Source organism: Amblyraja radiata, chromosome 18 (assembly GCF_010909765.2).
Source record: "Amblyraja radiata isolate CabotCenter1 chromosome 18, sAmbRad1.1.pri, whole genome shotgun sequence".
Classification (NCBI taxonomy): Eukaryota; Metazoa; Chordata; class Chondrichthyes; order Rajiformes; family Rajidae; genus Amblyraja; species Amblyraja radiata.
The window spans coordinates 23177912-23204814 of NC_045973.1; the positions used below are offsets into that span (position 1 = coordinate 23177912).

Here is a 26903-nt window from a genome sequence, read left to right on the forward strand (position 1 = left end):
TGGCACAACAATGCCACCCATTAATATTTTAAGTTTAATATTTATGTTTATGCTAATAAATAAAATGGCATAGAATGATGAAATGTGGTTAAATCAGGAAGCCTTATTTAAGCATTGGAAAAAACAAAAATATGTATTTTTTCACACGAATAGTCTGTTTTCAAAGAATTGGAAATAGAAACATTCTGATGCCATTTCTGATTTGTACATTTGATGTAGGTAATGTGACGCAGCACACTCTTCAACAAATTCCAATCCAACTCATTGATACCTCATCCTTGGCATCAATAAATCATTTGAGTGTGCCGCATTTTCAAATGTCTTGAGCATATATTTGTAATTACTTCTGGGAATCTTAGAGGAAGACGGTTGACGCTTCTTACTCTTGTAACTTGAACCCTAACGTGAGTGGTAAATTCTCACTGTGTCTTAAACTGGGAGCTGTTCTAAATATTTTGCTTAACATTCATAGAAATTATTTATGGTATATATTTAATTTCCAACCACCACCCATGCTCCCAAACCATGGGTAAAAATCACCATGTCAGTAAGGTACAATAAGTATACGAATGACATAGAAAGAGATCTTGTTCATCTGTGCTAGTTTTTACCTTCCATTCAAAGCTATAGACAGAAATGTCTACGAATACTTGATGTTACATGACTAACAATTTGGTACACAACTATGATATTCAGTATAAAGAAACAATTTAAAACAACAAAATCAGGTCAGTTTTCACCCGATGAAAGAGAAACAGGGTTGATTTCCTTTTACACAGGTGCTGTCTGACCCACGTATTTCCAACATTTTGTATTTAAAAGTCATCAGTCATGTCTAGAATAAAGTTCATTTTAATTTTGCACAACTGGCATGCAGTTCTCCAGCTTTAGTTTTCTCTCATTAGATCCTCCCCATCAAAGGAAATGGGGAAGTGTCTGATTGGGGTTCTACTTTGACGGCTTTTATCTACCCATACTTTTCACTGGCAAAGTTTATTTTTAAAGAGTGATGGAATTAATAAAAACATCAAAAAGGGTTGCATGTCCACTTCAGCCATGTAGCCATGGAACCAAGACAAAAATATATTTATTTCAATTTAGCATTGCACAGAGACCAGATAGGTAAAATTATGTGATTGCAGACTTATTTTCAATACCGTCCACAAACGGTGTATAGAAACTATTGTAAAATACAGAAAATATCAAAATGTTACTTAAATTTGCTTTCATTTCAGGATGAAAGGAAGCAGTAAACTGGAAGCCACAATTAATGTAATAAAAATGCCAACAAATTCTGTATTTCGAGCTAAATTCTCTCCTGTCAAAGCTTCTCTATTAATACAGAAATGCCTTTTCTCAAAAGTTCGGGCTATGAATTTCCCAATCCAGCATGGGCTTTAATGTACTGTCATGGATGACCGGATGATATCTGTGGCTACAAATGGTCGCAGGCCAGAAATTAGAAGATGATTCCAGAGGAGATGGTTAAAGTCACTACACCCATTTCCTCCACCCATCATCCTCATGATTCTGCCAATGTTAGGGATTACTTGAAGACACAAGCGAATCCAGATGCTGGAATCTGAGAAAATAAACTAAACTGCTCAAGGAACTCAGCAAGTGCTATGGAGGGAAAGGATTGTCAATGTTTTGGGTTGTGATCCTGCATCAGGTCTCAGAGTGGAGAGCTAGTACAAAGAGGAGTTGGGGAGGGATGAGTCATGTGGTAGTTAATGATAGGTGGACTAAAGAGGGGTGAGGGATGATGGGCAGAGGAGCTTGTTGCAGCAATGGGCAGATGAGGAAGGGTAGGGTAAAGGTGGAGACAGAAGCTGGAGTTTAATTAATGGGGAGGCAGAGATTATGTGCTGGCATCCGATAGGGTAGAAAGATGATAATCGGGACACAAGAAACTGCAGATACCGGAACTTTGAGCAAAAATCAAAAGGTTGGAGGAACTCAGTATGCCAGGAATCACCTGTGAGGGAATGGAAGATTACTTTTTAGGTCAGGACCCTTCTTCAAACTGGTAGCCTTTATCACCCTTCAGTCTGTCTCCACCTTTACCATCTCCTCCTCCCACCTGGCTCTATTTATGCATTTTTTTCCCTTGTCTGTTTCTACCTATCACTCACCTGCCTCTGACTCCCAACTCAACCATCCCCTCTCCTTTCTCCACCTGGCCCTTTCTACCCATTATACATAGCCCCTCCTTGTTCCACCTAATACCTACCAGCTCCTCTTTCATCCCTTCCCCTCTTCTCTTTATATCAGCTATCATCCCTCTCTACTCTCAGTCGTAAAGCAGGATTTTGACCCAAAACATCAACAATTCCTTCCTCCACCCCCATAGGTTTTGCCCGAACTCTGGGTCACAGGTCAGTATTGTAAATTATCTGTCATATGATTAACCTCAAACCCGTATTGCCATGCCTCATGAAATTCCTTTAATAGCTTCAAAACCAGGTTAGCATCTGCTGTGAAATTGGTTTTATGGACAGAGTCAAAGATGGTGTGGGAAGTTGGCCAGTTTCTTGCATCCTAGCCCAGAGGCTGCTCCTGTCGAACACTGGAAATCAGCTGCAATCAGCTGACTCAAAGAGCATTGCAGTCTGATAAATACACTCAGCAATTAGGAAAGCCTCAGCAATGACAATTTTCAGTCCAGTTTGGCTGTGAAGTTATCGTGCTGAAATCAGGCGGCAACGAAACACAATCATTGTACTGATTAGCTTATTAGTATAACTTTTTGAAATTCAAATATTAAAAAGCTGAATTTATTCACAGCAGAGTATTGTTGAGCAAACATAGCATGCACAATCACATTGATTCCTTCATTCATTTAGAGTCATAGCATGCAATGAGGCCCTACGACCCACTGAATCTGTACCGAGTATCAACACTCAAAATCGAGAGGTAAAATCATGAGAGATCGGGTATATGCACAGATTCTCTTGCCCAGAAGAGGGTAATCAAGAACTAGAGGACATAGGTTTAAGGTAGGGGGGGGGGAAGATTTATTTGGAACCTGAGGGGTAACTTTTTCAATCAAAGGATAGTGGGTGTTTGGAACGAGCTGCCGGAGGAAGTAGTTGAGGCAGGTACTATCACATGGATAGGACAGGTTTAGAGGGGTATAGGCCAAATGCAGACTGGTGAGCCTAGTGTAGATGGGACACGTTGGCCGGAGTGGGCATGTTGGACCAAAGGGCCTGTCCCCATGCTGTAAGACGATATGACTGTGACCCATTAATGCTAATCCTACATTAATGCCCTTTCCCCCACACTTTTTCAACAACTTCCCACTGATTCTACTACTCGTCCACATATAGGGGCAAATTACAGTAGCCAATTAACACACCAGCATGCACATCTTATGAATATGGGAGGAATACAGAGAACCCACAGGAAACCCACATGATCACAGGAAGAATGTGCAAACCACACAGACAATAACCAAGGTTAGGATTGAACCTGGACTTCTGACAATGTGAGGCAGCAGCTCCACTAGCTGCACCTCTGTGCCATCCTACTGATCATATGGATTGTTACTGATGGTAAATTGTAATTCAAGTATTGCTGCTGAAAATAAGGTTGCAGACATGGTCAAGTCTGCATTAAAATTGTATTTTTAAATATAAAGTAAGTTAATTATCTTTATATATGATAGCAATCTGTAGTATTTGAGTCCTTTTTATGGGCTTCCAGGTAAATTACAAAGAAAATTATCTCAGAGGCACAATAAGCCAAATATTAACATTTACTCATCAAGTACAAAGTAAGAAAAAAAACTTGACAGTATAAAATAGCTCAAATGTTTCAATTATGCCCAATTCATATTTATCTTTCTTGGCCAGAGGAATGGAGATGCAGGAAATGAGGCAATGTTCCCACAAATTAAAATGAGGCCGCTTAAAGGATGCCAAGATTTCATAACACAGGAAATATAATACTTTGGGCATAAAATAAGAGATTTAGAATTTCATCAGCATATATTAAACTATTCATTTAAATAACGCCTAATAATGTAAATACATTATGTGAAGCTGTTAATGTCAGTAGCACATATCCCAATATCTGAACATAGCCATTGTTCTAATCTCCAAGTGATGATTATCACAGTGACATGGTAAAACACTGTCTCTGTAAGCAGTGAGCATGAATAACAACATCCTTTTTCAAGTAACTGGCTCAGAATTCACTGCTAATTAAGTCACGCCCCTCGTTAACTGGCTGCTAAAGCAATTAAAGAGTTTTGGCTTAGAAACTTTGATATGCAGTGTTTTTTTTAATTGCATTGCCAATTATCTAGAAATTGATTGTTTTCAGGACTCTGAAACACATCCAATTATGTCACACTTCTATCCAATGTTCATTTTGGATTATTACATGGGAAACAAGGCCCATGTTGGTCCAGAGTTCCACTCTTTGGGCACACCCTGGTGAACCATGTTTTAACAGAGCTGCGAGCTAGGGTCACACTCAAGTCAATCAATAATTTAAGCCCTCTACCTTGGGGCTCTCCCTCTGCAGTGCCTCCGCACCCACCTACCAATCTTATTCTGATACCCTGATTGGCTCAGTACCATTGCAATATTCTCCCAATGGCCCAGGCCCTGCTCCACGGTCCCATGATCAGACCAAATCTTGACCTTATGTTTTCTGATCACCTGGCTCAAATCTTTTTGGCAGCTTCCTGCATCCCCCACCCAGATCTAATTGGCTCCACTGCTCACCCTTTCTTGGCCTCTCAAATCCTATATACCATAATTTCCTTTGCAATCAATGAACCCTGTGTAAGAAAGTGTTCAGTAGTGATGCTTACATAGGGAATTGCAGAGAGATTCACATAGGCAACCAGAATCAAACAAAATCAAAGTCAATAGACAATAGATAATAGGTGCAGGTGTAGGCCATTTGGCACTTCGAGCCAGCACCGCCATTCAATGTGATCATGGCTGATCATCCACAATCAGCACCCCGTTCCTGCCTTCTCCCCATATCCCTTGGCTCCGCTATCTTTAAGAGCTCCATCTAACTCTCTCTTGAAAGCATCCAGAGAACCGGCCTCCACCGCCCTCTGAGGCAGAGAATTCCAGACTCACAACTCTCTGTGTGAAAAAGTATTTCCTCATCTCCGTTCTAAATGGCCTACCCCTTATTCTTAAACTGTGGCCCCTGGTTCTGGACTCCCCCAACATCGGGAACGTTTCCTGCCTCTGTGATCAAGCCCTTAATAATCTTATATGTTTCAATAAGATATCCTCTCATCCTTCTAAATTCCGGAGTATACAAGCCCAGCCGCTCCATTCTCTCAGTATATGAAAGTCCCGCCATCCCGGGAATTAACCTTGGGGTAAACCTACGCTGCAGTCTCTCAATAGCAAGAATGTCCTTCCTCAAATTAGGGGACCAAAACTGCACACAATATTTCAGGTGTGGTCTCACTAGGACCCTGTACAACTGCAGAAGGACCTCTTTGCTCCTATACTCAACTCCTCTTGTTATGAAGGCCAACATGCCATTCGCTTTCTTGCTTACTTTCAGTGACTGATGAACAAGTACCCCCAGATTCCGTTGTACTTCCTCTTTTCCCAACTTGACACCTTTTAGATAATAATCTGCCTTCCTGTTTTTGCCACCAAAGTGGATAACCTCACATTTATCCACATTAAACTGCATCTGCCATTCATCTGCCCACTCACCCAACCTGTCCAAGTCACCCTACATCCTCATAGCATCCTCCTCACAGTTCACACTGCCACCCAGCTTTTGTGTCATCTGCAAATTTGTTAATGTTACTTTTAATCCCCTCATCTAAATCATTAATATATATTGTAAATAGCTATGGTCCCAGCACCGAGCCCTGCGGTACCCCACAAGTCACTGCCTGCAATTCTGAAAGGGACCCGTTAATCCCTACTCTTTGTTTCCTGTCTGCCAACCAATTTTCTATCCATGTCAGCACCCTACCCCCAATACCATGTGCTCTAATTTTGCCCACTAATCTCCTATGTGGGGCCTTATCAAATGCTTTCTGAAAGTCCAGGTACACTACATCCACTGGCTCTCCCTAGTCCATTTTCCTAGTTACATCCTCAAAAAATTCCAGAAGATTAGTAAAGCATGATTTCCCCTTCATAAATCCATGCTGACTCGGACCGATCCTGCCACTGCTATCCAAATGTGCGGCTATCTCATCTTTTATAATTGACTCCAGCATCTTCCCCACTACCGATGTCAGGCTAACTGGTCTATAATACCTTGTTTTCTCTCTCTTGCCTTTCTTAAAAAGTGGGATAGCATTAGCTACCCTCCCATCCACAGGAACTGATCCTGAATCTATAGAACATTAGGAAATGATCACCAATGCATCCATGGTTTCTAGAGCCACTTCCTTAAGTATCCTGGGATGTAGACCATCAGGCCCTGGGGGCTTATCAGCCTTCAGTCCAATCAGTCTACCCAGCACCAGTTCCTGCCCAATGTGAATTTCCTTCTGTTCCTGCGTCACCCTAGATCCTCTGGCCACTAGTACATCAGGGAGATTGTTTGTGTCCTCCTTAGTGAAGACGGATCCAAAGTACCTGTTCAACTCGTCTGCCATTCCCTTGTTCCCCATAATAAATTTGCCCTTTTTAGTCTTCAAGGGTCCAATTTTGGTCTTCACTAATTTTTTCCTCTTCACATACCTAATGAAGCTTTTACAATCCTCCTTTATATTCTTGGCTAGCTTACTTTCGTATCTCAGTTTTTTCCCCGTATTGCCTTTTTAGTTATCTTCTGTTGCTCTTTAAAAGTTACCCAATCCTCTGGCTTCCCGCACATCTTTGCTACGTTATACTTGTTCTCTTTTATTTTTATACTGTCTCTGACATCCCTTGTCAGCCACGGTCACCCCTTACTCCCCTTGTAATCTTTCTTCCTCTTTGGAATGAACTGATCCTGCACCTTTTGTATTATTCCCAGAAATACCTGCCACTGTCATCCCATGCTAGGGTATCTTTCCAGTCAACTTTGGCCAGCTCCTCCCTCATGGCTCCATACCGCTTTGTTCAACTGTAATACTGACACCTCCGATTTACCCATGCATTTTGCAGTGAAGACTATTGTTTGGGGTGAAGAATTGAGCAGTGACACTGCATGAGATCATTGATCTACAATGTATTAAGGAGCAGCTATAACTTAGATATGCTTATGTTGGGTGATGATAATATTGTGCAGGAAATGTTGACACTGTAATTTTTGAGCAGTGTAATTCTAAACAGGAGCAATGATTGAGAGATATCTTTGAAACACTGAACCCTGATTGTTAGACACAAAGAGTCAGTCACTGCAACCCTAACACTTATTAGCTTCTTTGCACAATTCCAAGAACAGTATTTAACTTAGGGCAGCAAGTGGAGTATCTGGTGAGCTGCTGCCTCACAAAACCAGATACCTTGGTTTGATGCTTGGGTGCTGTCTGTGTGGTTTGCACGTTCTCCCTGTGACCATATTGGTATCCCCCTGGGTGTTCTGGTTTCCTACCACATCCCAAAGACATGCAGATTTGTAAGTTAATTGACCTCTATAAATTGTCCCTAGAGTGCGGAGAGTGCATAGAACTAGTGTGAACGGGTGATTGATGGTGGGCGTGGATCCGGTGGGCCAAAGGTCCTATTTCCATGCTGTATCTTTAAAACTTAAACTGACTTTCAATTAAACTTTTTGTTGTGAACACCAACAATTTCATAAGTGACAAGTGCCATCTTAAGATGTAGATTCCATGCTTGCTTCTTGATCCATCAGTGTTACGAATATATTATGTATATTAGGTCTCTAGACACAAATTGTCCACCTTTTTGTTCTATAAAACAACATTTTGGACGAGATTGACAACTAGAATATTTAATCTCCTCACTGGATTTCTTTGCTTGTGACCTTTGGAATGCACTTCACAAGATAAAGACATCCCAGCATCCTACAGCTACATTGTGTGAAGTCTGGAAACTTTTCTATACTGAGAACTAGAATTCAATGCAATGGCTATGACTTTAAAGACAGGTACCTGTACAAGATACTAAATTGGGTTAATTTCTCCTGTAGCATGTTTATTTTTGTGTTTGATCTGAATTATGTTTTAATCATTTTATGTTAATTTAAAAGCTTTATAAAAGCTATATATATAGAATAAAAGCTATATATAGAATACATTTTTTTAGGAACACATTTAGTTTACAACGGTGTAATGAAGCTGTGGTTTTAGAGCATGTAGGGTGACACTCATTTTTGGAAAATATGCAATGCAGCCAATGCAGTCCAGCCACAGGATAATAAAATGGTTTGTTTACTGAGGCAAATGGAGTAGCCTTGACATGAGTATTTTTGCATACATGCCTGTTAAGTGCAATGTATAGTTATGAAGGAAGCAAGCAGTGTGAACACTGCAAACAAACAGGCATTGCGGACTTACACCCTACTATCTTCATCTCTGCAGCAGAGAAAGAGGGGAAGAGGGATAACACAAAGATTGTGACATTAGTCAACAGAACAATATATAACCAAACACTGGGATTTACATTTTCAGTAAATAACAGACTATATTATAATTAAAACATTGCTGCAATTAACAGGGACACAGTTTTGAAAGTTAAAGCAGAACAATACAAAAGGATTATTATCAAATGGAGAAATTAATCAGGAGATTCAATGCCACTGTTTGTTTGTTGCCTTTCAAAACATATGCTCTATTTACATCAATAAATGTTTTGAATTCAACCTTATTATGCAATTATCAGTGAGCATCACAAAACAGATTGCTCAAATCGATTTTCCACATACCTTCCATCTATTACTTAATCCTTAATTTAGGACAAGGCCACCAAAAATTTCAAAAGCAATCATTAAATATATTCATAAAGTTAGTTAAATATTAGAATTAGCTCCAAGTTTCATGCAAGTAGATCTAGCATTTACAAGTTCATCTGTTCCTGGTCACATCGTTTTGGCTTCAGTAGTAATCTTTTAAATATGCATGCACGTGAATATAATTAAAAGAGAGGGGAAGCAAAAAGACCATCATCAAAGTTACTTTATTTTTGCTGTAATATTCCATATTACAGGAAACCTACTTTGTACAACAATTTTGCATATAAGAGAAAGATGCATAACAGGGATGCATATTCTACATGTGTAAAACAATGCAAAGAGTTTATTATATTCTTATAAATAAAAAAATACAATGAAATGTGAGGAATGAGTAGCAGGAAGTATCTCTTCTTTAATGATAAAGATTAAAATATAAATTTAAAATTCTTAATTCAGAGCCGAGGAAGAGTTTTGTGTGTTAATAAGGGAACTGCAACAACTCCAGAAGATAATTATGATATGTAAAGTCTTGATCTTAAACTTGAACACAGTTGAATAATAAATGTCATGGATCATCAGGAGGTACGATAATGGGAAAACTGTTCATACCGACAGGATCACTGGTATGTTGCGGCAAGTTCACAACAAATAGCAAGAAACAAAAAAGGCTTGAGGAACGAGAAAAGGACAAATAGAGCAACAATTGTATCTTAAAAATACCTATTCTAAATTCATCATTAGTAAGGTACAAAATGTATAGTGACATTGAAAAAACCAATACATTTAATATGTGGTTATCATGGGAACAACAAGCTATTTGCATTGTTATCAAGTTTTATAAAGTTCAAGGGTCCTATTTATTTTATCAGAGACAAGTATTTATCAGTAATTGTCATTCACATCTGTGATTACCGATTCAAATAAATGTACCAATATATAGTGATTGCTACTGCAAATATCATGGCATTTTAGAAATAACTAGGTCTTGAACTATTTCTGCGCTATCCACTTATCATTTAACAATTTTACAGTTGTATTCAAGCCTGGAGAAGACAAGGGTCCTTCTGCTGCACTGTACACTTTACATAGCACATTTCTACTTATGTAATAATTCAAGGCAAAGCATGAAATATTCTCGAATACATGGTACAAGTGATTAGATCTCTGATAATCAACTATTCTTTTCAGTTAACAATAGACCAAAACATATTATAAAGGATATTGAGCATAGATTTCAAAAGGGAAGGTCAAACTACAACAGCCTTATTAATTTTTTTGACACAGCAACAGAAGTAGGAGTAGATGTGACATAAGATTTTCAAAAGATATATAAATACTGCATGACTAGAGTGTGTGGATTCAGGTTACAAGTAGAAAGATTGGAAGATAACTACAGAATAAAAAGAGGAGCGTTTAAGGATCAGTGCTGTGATCAATGTTCATAATTTACATGGCATCTATAGTTTATGAATTTAGAAATATAATTTCCATATGTACAAAATACCAACAAATAAGCAAATAAGAAATGGAAAAATGCATCAAAATAAAAAAACGTTTTTCAAAATGCATGTGCAACAACCAACTTCAAATATTTATGTTACATTATGCTACAAAGCATAAAGAGGCCATATATTGGATAATAAGAGTCTGAAAGAACTTGAAGAACACGTTAAAAAATATTTAGAAGTAAAGTTACGAAAATAAAATAAATTTTATTACTGTGCTTGAACTACTGCTGTTTGTGATACAGGTGCACAACCTTTTATCCGAAAGCCTTGGGACCAGACACTTTTCGTAATTCGGAATTTTTCGGCTTTCGGAATGGAAGATTTTTAGCATAGATTTTAACGGCTGGCTCAGTGGTAGAGTGCTCGGCTCATATCCGCAAGGTCGCGAGTTTGCGCCTCGATCCCGGCAGTTACTCGATCGCGAGTTTGAGTCTTCAATGTAGTTTTTTCTTGCAGAATAGGAGAGAATAGGGAGGGTTAGGCTGGGATAATTCTCTGCGAGATGATCTTAGTGCGGGAGACAAGTGTAGGAGAGGTGTACTGACTGTGTGGGCAGAAATTTGGAAGTGATTGCCCACCATTCTCAAAAGCCGCTGTGTCTCCCTGTCCCTGGGATAGCAGGGGGCGATCAAACAGCACAATACCCCCCTCCCCCTCCAACTCCAGAGGAATCCGCTCCCCGATGGGCCGCTACGGCGACAAGTGGCAGTTCGCCCACAGCCTGAGCTGCGCCACCCCAAGAACGAGACGTACCTTGCACACCATCAGCTTCTGCCCCTACGGGGAGCGTGTTCCTCTGGAGTTGGAGCGGGGCTGGGCTGGAGTTGCTGATCTGGGATCTCCGTGCTTGCAGTGGGCCTGGGGGTCGGTGTCCCGATGAGGGGGCGCAGCTCGGGCTGTGGGCGAACTGCCACTTGTCGCCGTAGCGGCCCATCGGGGAGCGGCTTCTGGTGGTCCTGACGTCTCCGGCCACCCCCCTGTACAGGAACTGAGACTGGGAACTGTACCGCCCTTGCAGGTGAGCAGGAGAGTGGGGTTGTTTGCAGTTGCAGAGGGAGGGGGCAAGGGCGGTACAGTTCCCAGTCTCAGCTCCTGTCCAGGGGGGTGGCCGGAGACGTCAGGACCAACAGGAACCCGCTCCCCGATGGGCCGCTACAGCGACAAGTGGCAGTTCGCCCACAGCCCGAGCTGCGCCCCCTCATCCGCAACCCGGGTTCCTCTGGAGTTGGAACGGGGCTGGGCTAGAGTTGCTGCTGGCTGTGAGTCTCTGGGATCTCCATGCTTGCAGTCGGTGTCCCATTGGTCCTGACGTGGGAACTTTTTAACTCAGCGGGCAGGCAGCAGCAGATTGTCAATTATTAACCCTCCCGCGCAATATACCCTCACCTTCTCTTTTATGAATGGGGATTTAGTTCCCCTTTCTTCGAGGACTGACCGGAGGTTCCGCTGTCACCTCTGCGGGCCGCCCTCGGTGAACGTCTTCAAGGACCTTTCTTCAAGGACCGAAAAAATGTCCGCTATTCGGAGCTTTTCGTTATTTGGAATTTCGGATAAAAGGTTGTGCACCTGTATATATAAATGACTTGGACGTAAACATAGGTGGATTGCTTAGTAAGTTTGCAGATGACACCAAGATTGCTGGGGTCACGGACTGTGAAGAAGGTTGTCAAAGTATACAATGGGATATAGAGCAGCTACAGCTACTCATAAATTAATAGGGGAATGTTCAGGAATATTATTAGCCTAATTCCTGAACTCCTAAACTACCTCACTAATGTCACGAAGCTCACTAATGCTAGGTATAAGTATGCTGTTCGCTTCATCTGTAAAAATGAGCAAGCTATGAGGGCTGATTCCATGGCTAAGAAGCTGCTAAGTAACAATGCTACAGATTTTTGGAAGGAAGTGAGAGCTCTTAGCAGTTGCAAAACATCTCTACCATGTACTGTAGTTGGAATCTCCGGAACAGCTAATATCGCGGAGTTATGGCGACAACATTATAGCACTTTATACAACTGTGTCCAAGGTGACTTGTATAGGGTGGAAAATATTGAGAGTAATGACTCGATGGTGATTATGTCACATGAGGTGTATCATGCCATGAACAAGCTGTCCAACAACAAAGCAAGTGGCTTGGATCATATCTCTGCTGAACATCTTAAGTATGCGAGTATGAGGATAGCTCCTCTCCTAGCTATTTGTTTTACTGGCTTTATGATTCATGGCTTGTTACCAGACTCAATGTTGTCTGTCCTGTTAGTGCCGGTCATTAAGGACAAAGCTGGTAAAGTAGGCAGCCTAAATAATTACAGGCCCATAGCTTTAGCCAGCATATTGTCAAAAGTCTTAGAAAGAGTTCTGCTGGATAGAATAAATGAGTTTGTTAACTCCACAGATAACCAGTTTGGCTTTAGAGCTAAACATGGCACTGACTTATGCATATATGCCCTAAAGGAGATTGTAAACAAATATAGAGGCAAAAACTCTTCAATCCTTATGTGCTTTATTGATGCTTCCAAAGCCTTTGACCGTGTTAATCACAGAAAGCTGTTTGGTAAAATGAGTCAAAGAGGGGTGCCTGAATACATTGTTAGAATTCTGGCCTACTGGTATGCCCACCAGACTATGCAAATAAAATGGGGCAATAGGGTCTCAGCCCCATTTGGGGTTAGCAATGGTGTTAGACAAGGGGGAATTTTGTCCCCAGTCCTTTTTAATCTATATATTGATGATCTGTCTAAACAATTGAAAGCCTGTAACACTGGGTGCGTGATTGGTAATATTTTAGTGAACCATATTATGTATGCAGATGATCTTGTGGTCTTTAGTCCATCTAGCGCTGGTCTCCAGCAGCCCCTTACTATATGTTCCGTGTATGGTGTGGAACATGACATTAAATATAATGCTAGTAAGAGTGCTGTTATGGTCTGTAGAACCAAAGAGGATAAATGCCTAAAATATCCTGTTTTTAAATTATCTGACAACAATCTTAGTGTCTGTAATAAGATAAAATATCTAGGGCATATTATTACAGAACAAATGACAGATGATGAGGATATTTATAAGCAACGACGCGTGATGTATGTACAGGCAAATATCCTCTTGCGTAAATTTGGTGCGTGTGCAAATGTGGTGAAGATGTCGCTATTTAGAGCATACTGCACACCCCTCTACACTGCGCACCTGTGGTCGAACTATTTAAAGACAAGTATGCAGAGACTAAAGGTGGCATATAACGATGCCATGAGAACACTGCTAAGGCAACCTAGATGGTGTAGTGCCAGTAATATGTTTGTGGCTGCAGGAGTCAGTACTTTAGAAGCTATCCTAAGACCACACATGTATAAATTCATTTGCAGGATAAATGACTCTAAAAATGTGCTTATTGTGGCCTTGACAAACATAAGGGTTAGCACTACACGCTACGAATCCCAGTTGTGGAGACACTGGTATCGTTGTCTCATTGTAGGACATTGATCATCATTTAATCTGGATTTTTAACTTAAGTATTGTGGGTTTTTGTTAAATATAAATTATGATGTTTTTATGTAATATACCATGATTTTATATATATTTATGATATTTGATATGCAATGCATTTTTAATGTAATGTTGCCCCTTGTCTGGACCTTGAGTCCGTAATAAATTTTATTATTATTATTATTACCTCTTTGCAGCCTTTGTACTGTTTCATACCTAGACTTTTTTTGTGGTTGTAACACTATATTCTGCACTCTACCTTTCTCCGTTGAACTACCTGTTGTTCTCACATATGGTTTGATTGTAATCATGTATGGATGATTTATCAGCGTAGCAGGATTGGTTGGCACTTCGCAGAAATATTTGGTCTGAATAATTATCTAGAAATTAGATTGCAAAGTTCTGGTGTTTTAACTGTGATGTGATTGATGTTTTTGGAAGCATCTGGATCTGATAGTGTACCTGATCACATTCTCAAAACCTGCAGGGACCAACTGGCTTGAATAATTGTGGAAAGGTACTGCTACAGGTTCTTCATTCATTTGCTTTATCCATAATACTCCTTGAATTGAAATAAACACTCTTCAGCGCACCAGTTTCAATATCTCCCCTGACTGCCCTCCTTTGAGGCTTACTGGTCATAACCTCTATCTTCCCATCAGTCTTTCCACGTTGACCTTCCGCTCTGGTTCCTACCTCCGACCAGTCTAGTTTAAATCCTCCTGAGTAGCACTAGTGAACATACCTGCAAGGATATTCGACTCACTCCAGTTCAAGTGTAACCCATCATTCTTATACAGGTCACCTTTGCCACAAAAAATCCCAAAGGTTTAAAAATATGAATCAATGCACCAAGTCCTCAGCCACTCATCATCTGTCCTATCTTCCTATTTCTACCCTCGGTAGCATGCAGCACCAGTGATGAAGCTGAATTTTAGTTAAAATATAAGAAGATATTAAATTGGCTTCTGGGCTAGCTTACAGCTTATATTTAGTCTCAAATTAGGCTTGCCTCAGGTTGCGGGTGTGTGGGATAATAAATCCTATAACATTGTCTCCCAAGTGAGGAAGTGACAGAGAAAGAAACAGCTAGTCACATCTTTGAAGTAAGATGCCATAAACCAAATGGCCTATGTTTATGAAGGACCAAATGACAGAGAGGAAGCAGCGAAAGAGCTAGGGTGATCTCTGTGAAGATAAAATGTCATAAACCAAATGGCCAATGTTATCTTGTACTATGGGAAAGGAAGACAGGAAAGAAATGGAAGAAAGGAATTAAAACATGGAAAGCAGGAACAGAGGAGAAGCACGAGGAAAGTAGAGTTCGAAGTTAGATGGATACTGTATGTAAGAAGGGTATAGAGTTAAGAAACAAGGAAAGCACTAGGAAAGGATGGAACGTATTGCAACTAGAATGCCAGTGGGCAGAGGAACAAGAGGAAATAATTAAAAGACAGACAGGAGGTGAGAAACAGGTGATGGTTAGTAAAAAATAAACCCAGTACTGGTAAATCCTCTGGAGGAGACTTCATGTCTGGCACGACGACCCTATTTGGTAATGAAGATGAGGAGTTAGATAATCTTGGGAGATGTCCACCTCCCTATGTCTTACCAGCAGCAATGGCATATTTACCTGTGACAGTTCCGTCAGTAACATCCCTATACCTTGAAGTTCTGACCTTACAAAGCTCCCCAGGATTGGGAGCACGGGAATGCCTTTCTGTGCGTAATTTGTTTAACGCATTGATGCTACCAGAACAGCTGGTCATTGTTAAATGTACTGCACACACTGGTGCTGGGGACCCTATAGCAAAAGGCAATAGGTTGCTGATAGTGTATCCAAACAATGCAGCCTGTACATCCAAATGCGTAGTGACAGTACATACACAGATGCTAGCAAATAGAACGGTCCTGCCAAACATGAAGGAGGTATGTACATTACAGAGGGACGCCTCTCATATATAATAATAACTATGGAAACAAGAGGGCTGTGCCATTGATTCAGCACACCCCGCTTGGACAAGTTGGTGTATACAATACATTTTTACCCGTCTTACCCATGCTGGTAAGGAGGGAATGATAGGATAACAAAGGAAATGTGGTGGCAGGCCTCTGAATGTAAAATTTGCCAACAAAGTAATCCAGGCAAAGCAACTAAAATACCCTCAGCGGTGACGCCAATGCCATCACGATCGTTTGAATGCATACAAGATTGATTTTATTGAAATGCCAAGGGCCCAGTGTTATAAATATTGCTTAGTGATTTTAGATTTATTTAGCAGGTGGAGTGAAGCTCTACCAACCACTAATAATACTGCTGAAACTATGGTGACATTGTTGTTAAGAGAAGTTATTCCCAGGTTTGGCCTACCTACTGTCATAAGCTCAGACAATGGTCCTCATTTTAACCACTATTAATAAGGAAATATGTGCACATTGTAATATTCAACAGCAATTTCACTGTGTACACCACCCACAGGCATCTGGGATGGTGGAAAGAGTCAATGGGGATTGCAAAATAAAATTACCCCGGAGGTAAATCCTTTTTCTGACAGGCAACTATGTTATAAAAAATTGGGGATGAAGGGAAATTTGATGGAGAAATGAGGAAAGAGCTAGGGAGACTGAGAAGTCAAGGGGAGTCTGACTAATCATGATCTGAATCAATGTCCAATTAGGGTTAGGTAACCAGGATTTTGGTAAACAGAAGTCTTGTCAGAAAAAGGGAAAGTAAATTACAAAGAGACGTCTTTGAAGATGAAATATTATATACTGCTGGTAAAACAATGTTTTTGTATATGTACTGATTGTAAAGCAATGTTTTTTGTATGTGGAATGTGTGAAATTCGAAGCAATGAGCAAAGTTGTGTGTCGCTTTAAGAAGTTTGTCCTTTAAAATGCAAATGGACAGTTTATGGTGTGCTCCGTTAAGAAACAGGCATGAATGGGGGGCGGAGCTATACTCAAATGATAAAATGTGTTGGTTGATTATAAATCTTTTGGACCAAGTTTAAAAAAAAGACTCATCCCGATTAAAGTGTTAAATGAGATTGGAAATGTCAAAATTACAGAGAAAAAGAAAATGTATTATTGATTACTGATTCTGAGTGAGTTCTTTTGGGTAAGATTGTTTTGATATGATAACAGAGGTTGTCTTTTAAAATGCAGATGAAGCAAGATTACTGTTTTCAAGCAAACAAAAAGATTTTGAAGCATGGGCTGTTTGAGGAAAATGAAGGTAGATTAAAAATTGAATTATGACTTACAAAAGGGGGTTTGAGTGAACTCACAATGAGGGATGAAAGGTGAGAACATAAAGTAGATTGGGGAAGAGAACATATTTGGAGAATTGAATATTCAGGTGGAGAGAGCCTCTTCGGATATAATCGAATTAAAGAATAAATTCACAGGGAAGTGTTAAGAAGGAACTGGAGATTCTGGAGGATCAAATGTAGACAAAAGTGCTGGAGAAACTCAGCTGGGAAGTTCAAGTTCAAGTGAGTTTATTGTCATGTGTCCCTGTATAGGACAATGAAATTCTTGCTTTGCTTAAGCACACAGAAAATAGTAGGCATTCACTACAAAACAGATAAAATGTGTCCATATACCATGATATAAATATATACACACATGAATAAATAAACTGATAGTGCAAATAACAGAAAGTGGTTGGTAATAATCAGAGTTTTGTCCGAGCCAGGTTTAATAGCCTGATGGCTGAGGGGAAGTAACTATTCCTGAACCTGGTTGTTGCAGTCTTCAGGCTCCTGTACCTTCTACCTGAAGGTAGCAGGGAGATGAGTGTGTGGCCAGGATGGTGTGGGTCTTTGATGATACTGCCAGCCTTTTTGAGGCAGCGACTGCGATAAATCCCCTCGATGGAAGGAAGGTCAGAGCCGATGATGGACTGGGCAGTGTTTACTACTTTTTGTAGTCTTTTCCTTTCCAGGGCGCTCAAATTGCCGAACCAAGCCACGATGCAACCGGTCAGCATGCTCTCGACTGTGCACCTGTAGAAGTTAGAGAGAGTCTTCCTTGACAATCCGACTCTCCGTAATCTTCTCAGGAAGTAGAGGCGCTGATGTGCTTTTTTGATGATTGCATTAGTGTTCTCGGACCAGGAAAGATCTTCAGAGATGTGCACGCCCAGGAATTTGAAGCTCTTGACCCTTTCAACCATCGACCCGTTGATATAAATGGGGCTGTGGGTCCCCCTCCTACTCCTTCCAAAGTCCACAATCAGTTCCTTGGTTTTGCTGGTGTTGAGGGCCAGGTTATTGCGCTGGCACCATATGGACAGTTGCTCGATCTCTCTTCTGTACTCTGACTCATCCCCATCAGTGATACGCCCCACAATAGTGGTGTCGTCAGCGAACTTGATGATGGAGTTCGCACTGTGGTTCGCTACGCAGTCATGGGTATAGAGTGAGTACAGCAGGGGGCTGAGCACGCAGCCTTGAGGTGCTCCCGTGCTGATTGTTATTGAGGCTGACACATTTCCACCAATACGAACAGACTGTGGTCTGTGGACGAGGAAGTCAAGGATCCAGTTGCAGAGGGATGCGCAGAGACCCAGTTCTGCGAGTTTGGTAACCAGTTTGGAGGGGATGATTGTGTTAAATGCCGAGCTGTAATCAATGAATAACAGCCTGACATATGAGTTTTTGTTGTCCAAGTGGTCCAGTGCGGAGTGGAGGGCCAGCGAGATCGCATCCACCGTTGATCTGTTGTGGCGGTACGCGAACTGCAGTGGGTCCAGGTTTTTGTCGATGTAGGAGTTGATTTGCTCCATGATCAACCTCTCAAAGCACTTCATCACCACCGGCGTTAGTGCCACTGGTCGATAGTCATTGAGGCATGTCACCTTACTCTTCTTGGGCACCGGTATAATTGATGCCCTTTTAAAGCAGGTGGGGACCTCAGACCTCAGAAGTGAGAGGTTGAAAATGTCCGTAAAAACTCCCGCCAGTTGGTCCGCACAGGTTTTTAGAACACGACCGGGTATACCATCAGGACCAGGTGCTTTTCGGGGGTTCACCCCTCTGAAGGATTTCCTGACATCGGCCTCTGTGACTGAGACTGAAATGCCATCATAGCGAATGGGGGATCGGGAAGGCACATCAGTATTCTCCCTGTCAAAGCGTGCGTAAAACGCATTGAGCTCGTCAGGGAGTGATGTTACACCGGCATTCGAGCTGCTTGATACAAGAGTGATACAGGAAAAGCTGCTGTGTCCACCCCCTGGAGAGTGGGGGGGGGGAAGCCACCTGCAGGCCCTGGGAAATTATGGTCGGCAATTAACCCATGTCTTGCCAGATCTACATTCCCAGGTTGGAGGAGTTTTTGCTGGAAACCAGTGACCAAGGCCATAAAAGCTATACGATGATGGTGCTGGGACAAGAAGAAATTGAGATTGTGTTGAAAAGAACAACCAAGTGTTGCTAACAACATGAACTGCTGTAAAGATTGAAGATCATCGTCGCTGGATACATTTGATTGACTGTGAACAGTTTGTGGAAACAAGGACGATGGGCTATTGATGCTCCCTTTATTCTGGGGTGGCCCAGCCCACATGGACTGAACTTTCTTCAGACTGGCAAGCTTGCGGACTAACCCACATTTAAAGGATGGTACACACCTCCTTTTAAACAAGATTGAAGTCAAACATGACAAGCGCAGCAAAGATACCCTGACTACAGACAGTAAGAGGTCTGCAAAGGCCAGTTAAATCTACCTGTTTTTGCCACAACCAAGGCACTGGTGTATTTTTAGGAAAGTATATTTGTGACAGGCATTGTTATGTTGCAAATGCAGTGCCACACAAGAGAAGCATGAACCAGTTACACCAGCACACGGGGAATTCCAAGCGAAGCCGAATAAAGGCTGAGCAATTTTAATGATCCTTTTCCTGTCCTATGGTAGTATCTTAGTGTCACGTCCGGGGGAAGTTGGTGGCCATTTAAAATGTTTGGAGGGACTTGTGGAACGATTGTCCACTATGAAATGATTGTGTTACTAGTGTACTATTAATTTGTCTGATGAGATGCTTATGGTCTTTCGTATGTACTCAGCAAGGACTGTAGTTGTTATCAAAAATTTGATAAAAGGATGGAATGATGAAGCTGAATTTTAGTTAAAATATAAGAAGATATTAAATTGGCTTCTGGGCTAGCTTACAGCTTATATTTAGTCTCAAATTAGGCTTGCCTCAGGTTGCGGGTGTGTGGGATAATAAATCCTATAACATTGTCTCCCAAGTGAGGAAGTGACAGAGAAAGAAACAGCTAGTCACATCTTTGAAGTAAGATGCCATAAACCAAATGGCCTATGTTTATGAAGGACCAAATGACAGAGAGGAAGCAGCGAAAGAGCTAGGGTGATCTCTGTGAAGATAAAATGTCGTAAACCAAATGGCCAATGTTATCTTGTACTATGTAAACAAAAGGCCTTTGATGTGATGCATTCTGTGGAAACCTCTTCCTGTACCTCTGACCATGACTAATGTCTGTGAAATGTGCTAAGGGGACAAAAAAACTCTATTTAAGGCAATGTAATTCTGTTGTTCAGTGAGGTGGACGGAGGACGGTCAAGTGTCTGTAATGGTCACTTGACTGGAGTTCTCCCTCCCTTCCATCGGCCGATAATAAGTAAAGTTGTGAACTGGTCTACCAAACAGTTTGTGTGGTGTCTGTTTATTAAGAAGCGAACCTGGTTTAGTAGTTAAGAAAGTAGCTTTTTCACCAGGAGTAAACTAGAGATGGTTGTGGAAGGAAAGAAGATGATTTGGGTTCTAGGCATACGTGGAGAGGTTATTAGAGCCATGCCAGATGTCCCTTCTCCATTGTGCATGATCATGGGCAAGGGACTTCCATGAGTCAGTCTACCCCCACCCCATTTATTCATGGAGGTTTTGCAGTGTTTTGTCATTATTCCCCTGGATAAAAATGGTTAAAATGAATAAGGTATTGCAGAAAGTAATGGGCCTGTCCCACAGTGCAGTCGCCACATGCTCGCGGGTTGTTGTCAAGGAATTGCCTTTATGGTCGTGAGGAGTTCCTGCATTCTGGGAACTAGTCGCGGCTTCATTATGGTCGCCATGAATTTTTCAACATGTTGAAAAATTAGCGGCGACTAGAATGAAGCCGCAATGGAGAGTAGCGAGAATTCTCGAGCCGTAGGTGGGTCGCCAGGAGGTCCTGATGGGTTGCCAGGAGGTCAAAGGTTCGCGGAGGTTCTCGTAGGTTGCATCCGGTGCTGACCGGTGAATTTCATTGGCCCATTGGGAAAAAAAAGGTAAGCAGTAGTTTTCAGAACCAAGGATAACCAACCGGTAATGCTAAATGTCCGCCGAGCTTCTCAGCCGTGTATCTCTGGCTTCTTAAAAGTTGTCTCCACTCTTTCACCCCCGTTCTCTCCGCTCACCCCCCCCCCCTCTTTTAAAGGACTTACTGTACACTGTGCTTTACCTGTCTTTTTACAGCGCAAACCTTCCTGTTCATCGCGGTGAGTGTCTGTTTCTCCTTGGCTTTGCACCATGTGAATTTTTTAGACAGCGCTCCCCCGCTTGCCCTGTCCCCTGCCTGCATAACGGGCTGGTGAAGGAAGCAATGTGTTTGCGTGTGTGTGTTCCACTCGACAGTCGCCTTCCAATTGCCGGTTTTTCAGGCGACTGCCGGCAACTTGACAGTCACCGACAGTCTGCTGAAAAGTCACCTAAGTGGGACAGGCCCATAACAGTTTTTGTATGAAAGACAACATAACAATAAAGAACAGAAAATTATGACCCAAGTAGCCAATCAGGAACTGATCTAATGGCTGATCACAAACCCACACCAGAGGACAATAAGGTTGGGATTGGGAACTTGGAATATCAAAACTGCTATAGCTGGAAGTCAGCTGCCATAAGAAAGTGTATTCAGTTTAGACAGACAATCTGAGAAACATTAACCGCCACCCAAGTTTGAGATCTTGAATGGAGTAGTTTAAGTGATTTCCAAATACTTTAAGTGATTTGTAATAATTGATAGTATTGATAGTATTTGTACAAGGTATGACCATGGTAATTGATTCTATTTATCATCTGTTCTTCAAGTCAGTTTTTTTTGTTGGGCCATCGCCATCTTGTGCCCTTGGAGCTGTACAGGATTATAAAGGCAGCAATGTGCATTCAAAACAGGAATATATAATCACATTGATCTCATTCCAATGCCTTGTCAGTGAAGGATTAGTACCCTTTTTTGGAATTATTTTAATTCCTAGGTGTACACTGCTTAAAATCTTTCTCAGGGTTTTCGTACTAGACACGAATAATTGTCTCCTTTATTCCGAATGACTGATATAACATTGAAGAATTTCAAATGCATGTTTTTCTCTCCATTTCTGTATATTTCTATCCATTCTAAGGCATATAATACTTTTGGGAAAAATGAATGAAATGCAAACAATTACAGATTAATTTTGAACATTAATTAAGGTTAGTCTGAGAAGCATGATAAATAGCATATGGATGGTAATTAAATAATTCCATATTTTGGAATTAGAAACCAAGGCAGTTTTAATGGTAATAAATTCAATTTCATAAGATGTCATATCTTTAATGGAGAACACGATGAACCTCAAATTGATTATGGCAGTGAGGTAATTACAATTCTCCATTTTTTTAAAAAGAAAATTCAATCTTACAAGATTTCTTCATCTTGTAGATTGCAATTCAGCAATATCATTCCCAATGAAACATGACTTGGAGTTGGATACATTAAAAAGAGAGGGGTTGCTAAATGCCATAAACAGTAGCTCGGCAGCAAGTGTTCTTGCATTGTACAAAACAATTCACTATTTGGCATTATGTGCAATTAGAAACATAGAAACATAGAAAGTAGGTGCGAGAGTAGACCACCAGGTCCGTCGAGCCCGCACCGCCATTCGCTCATGGCTGAACACTAAACAGACACACTTACCCACAAACAGTAGACACAAGACACAGAACACAAGACACTACCCTCCCCTTTATACCGCTATCACCCCTCTCCACCCCAAGAACCTCGTGATCTCCAATTCGGGAAAAAAAATCCGGGAAATTCCTCTCCGACCCCAATCCAGGCGATCGACACTTGTCCAGGAGATCACTCAGGTCTTACTATACTAACCATACCTAGGTCCATATCCCTGCCCTCTCCCCGTAGCCCCTTATCCCCTTGGCAGCTAAAAAACCATCTATTTTAGACTTAAATATATTTAACGTTTCTGCTTCCACTGCTCCCTGGGGCAGTGAATTCCATAAATTAACCACCCTCTGGGTGAAGAAGTTCTTCCTCATCTCAGTTTTAAAAGAGCCCCCCCTTATTCTGCAACTATGTCCCCTAGTTCTAGTTTCCCCGATCATTGGGAACATCCTCGGTGCATCCACCCGATCAAGGCCCCTCACGATCTTATATGTTTCAATGAGATCGCCTCTCATTCTTCTAAACTCCAAAGAGTAGAGTTCCAGCTTACTTAACCTTTCCTCATATGTCAATCCCCTCATTGCAGGAATTAATCTTGTAAACCTTCGCTGCACTGCCTCCAGGGCTAGTACATCCTTTCTTAAGTATGGACCCCAGAACTGTACACAGTATTCCAAATGTGGTCTCACTAATACTGTGTACAGCTGCAGCAAGACCTCCGTGTTTTTATACTCAATCCCCCTAGCAATAAAGGCCAAAACTCCATTGGCCTTCCTGATTGCTTGCTGCACCTGCATACTAACTTTTAGTGATTCATGTACTAATACCCCTAGATCCCTTTGCGTTGCATTACAACGCAGCTCCTCCTCATTTAGAAAATAACTTGCCCTATCATTTTTTTTCCCAAAGTGAATGACTTCACATTTATTAGTATTAAATTTCATCTGCCAAGTTGTTGCCCACTCACCTAGCTTATCTATATCCTTTTGCAGACTCTTCCTATCCTCCTCATCCCCTACTTTTCCTCCCATTTTTGTATCGTCCGCAAATTTTGATATATTACACTTGGTTCCCTCCTCCAAATCATTTATATAAATTGTGAACAACTGGGGTCCCAGCACCGACCCTTGCGGAACCCCGCTAGTTACCGGTTGCCATCCCGAGTATGAACCATTTATCCCCACTCTCTGCTTCCTATTTGTTAGCCAATCCTCTACCCATGCTAATATATTACCCCCAATCCCATAATTTTTTATTTTTAGCAATAGTCTCTTATGTGGCACCTTGTCAAAAGCCTTTTGGAAGTCCAAGTATACCACATCCACCGGTTCCCCTTTATCCACCCGGGTTGTTACTTCCTCAAAGAATTCGAGCAGATTCGTTAAACAGGACTTCCCCTTCACAAAACCATGCTGGTTCTGTCCGATGAAGTCATGTTTATCCAAGTGCCCCATTAGTGTTTCTTTAATAATTGTCTCTAACATTTTACCCACCACCGATGTTAGACTAACCGGTCTATAGTTACCCGCCTTCTGTTTACTTCCTTTTTTAAATATAGGTGTTACATTGGCCATTTTCCAATCCACTGGGACCGTTCCTGCCTCCAGGGAGTTTTGGAAAATTATCACCAATGCATCCACAATCCCCACCGCTATCTCCCTCAAGACCCTTGGATGTAATCCATCAGGCCCAGGGGATTTATCCTCCTTCAGTCTCATTAATTTCCCTAATACCACCTCCTTGGTGATCTTAATAGTATTTAGCTACCTCCATTCCTACCGCCCCCTGTTTATCCAGCGTTGGAATATTTTTTGTGTCTTCTATGGTGAAGACTGATACAAAATACTCGTTTAATGCCTTTGCCATTTCCATGTTCCCCACCAACAACTCTCCAGTCTCACCCTCCAATGGACCAACGTTCACCTTAGCCACCCTTTTTCTTTTTATATAGCTATAAAAACTCTTACTATTAGTTTTTATGTTGTTCGCTAAATTCCTTTCATAGTCTATTTTCCCCGTCTTAATTAATCTCTTAGTTATTTTTTGCTGACCTTTAAATGCTTCCCAATCCTCTACCCTCCCACTATCTCTGGCTACCTTATATGCCCTTGCCTTCAGCCGAATACTATCCTTTATAGTTTTACTGAGCCATGGCTGACTGTTCTTACCCTTACCCCTTTTTTTCTTCATAGGAATAAATTTTTCTTGAAGGTTATACAGTAGATCCTTAAACGTACACCACTGCTCATGTACCGTCTTATTCTTGAGTCTGCTATGGCAGAATATTTTCCAATTGCCAAGTGAGTATTCACTGCTGCAGATAGAAAACATCCCATTTACTTCATGGACCTTGTAAGACATAAATTGGTTCCTGCAAACAACTGCAAAACATATTCATTGATTGCGAGGCAATTTGGTACATTCCAAGGATATAAAAGTGCATGCACCAGCTTCTTTCTTAAAATGTGGTGCAAGTTCTGGCGAGATATCCAGTTTGTGATAAGAAGCATTTTGATTTGAATAATAGCCTCATTAGCATTCTTTATCCTCTCCAAAACAAAAACATTCTTGTACTGCAAGAGTTTGAGACACATGCAAGTATTGGGTGAGTCTGGTGACAAGGAGGCTAAATATAAATAGGAAGACAAAAGCGCCCCCAGTGTTCTCTCACTAACATACACTTATTCAGTGTATAATTGATTATGTTGTTTTTATCTTGGTTTATTTTTTTTACTGTGGTTATGGCTGCTGCTCTCAGGAAGGTATTGGGTTTGATGCAGACCTTGCAGAGCGATGGCGTGTATTCGAGGAAGATTTCTCAATCTACATTGATGCAGCGTATCCAGCTGCTACTCCTGCTCCGTGCTTCAATCCTCATTAACACTGAAGCTGCTCGATGTGCCAGAAGATTTCACTATGCACCGGCTGGAGTCGACGCTAATGGTGTACAGATTCCAGCAGAGTCTGACCGTAATCCTGAATGCCTCCTATGTAAATTCCGACAACTATGTGAGTAACAAATTAATGTGAGCTTTGAACGACATAGATTTTTCTCACTGTGTCAAAAACAAGGAGAACCGGTCGAGCTACATGTCAGTGCACTGAAGCATGTCGCTAGTCGATGCGATTTTAGAGAAATTCAAGATAGCTTGATAAGAGTGCTTAATACATGGCATATTGAATGATAAACTACGTGATGAATTGTTACGTGAAGTTGGCCTGACCTTAGAAGCTGTCAAAAACCACTGTCATATAGCTGAGTTAACCAATGCCCACATTAAAACTTTAACATCCTCTGCTGCTCGTGAAGTCAATGCAGCCAGTGTGTCTAATCAAATTACTGCTCGCCCATTCCAGGGGCCTGTTAACAGCCCAAGATGGATTACTAATTGCTTTAATTGTGGCGGTTCACACACTGCAGTTCGCAACCGGTGCTCTGCATATGGAAAACTCTGCAGGTTTTGCAATAAAATAAATCATTTTGCGAAATGCTGCAGGTCACGAAACAACAGATTTCAAACGAGACAGTCTGTCAACTCGTTAAACCAGGATGAATATCCAAGCTCTGAGTTCACACAAACAGATGGTGACAGCACCGCGATTAATGTGCATGCTTTAGCTGGTTCAGCGTCCAAACTCAATCCCAAGGTCGGACTGCTCTTTAACAGCAAAACTCTTTATCTTAAAGTTGATAGTGGGGCTAGGTGCAACACAATTTCGCTGGCTGTCTTCCAACAGCTGCAAAATACAGAAACTCCAACACAGACGATTGCATCACTTATCTCCTTTAATGGTGCACCACTACACCCTATCAACCAAGTAAAGTTACGTTGCCGTCTCAACACGCGTGCCCACATCCTGGATTTCTACGTGGTACGCAGGAATGTACCATCGATACTGGGTGCCGATGCATACCATGACAGGGGTTTGATTTCCTTCAGCCCTTCAGTCTGTCCTCTGACTATAGGCTGTGATTTTATACATCACATTTTAACACAATACAAGGGTTTGTTTGACGACTAGCTGGGCAGGTTGCCTGTGAGATACATGATTACTATTGACCCTGAGGCAATCCCAGTTGTTTGTCCGGCTCACAGGATACCCCATACTATGCGGGATTGTG

The 26903-nt window shown here is 41.4% G+C and overlaps 1 protein-coding gene across 5 annotated transcripts in view; it reads right to left on the reverse strand.

The window, feature by feature from the left end:
* The window catches only part of dock3 (dedicator of cytokinesis 3), a 366678-nt gene that overhangs the window by 165351 nt on the left and 174424 nt on the right, over positions 1–26903 (reverse strand). The gene's annotated exons all lie outside the window — the stretch shown is intronic.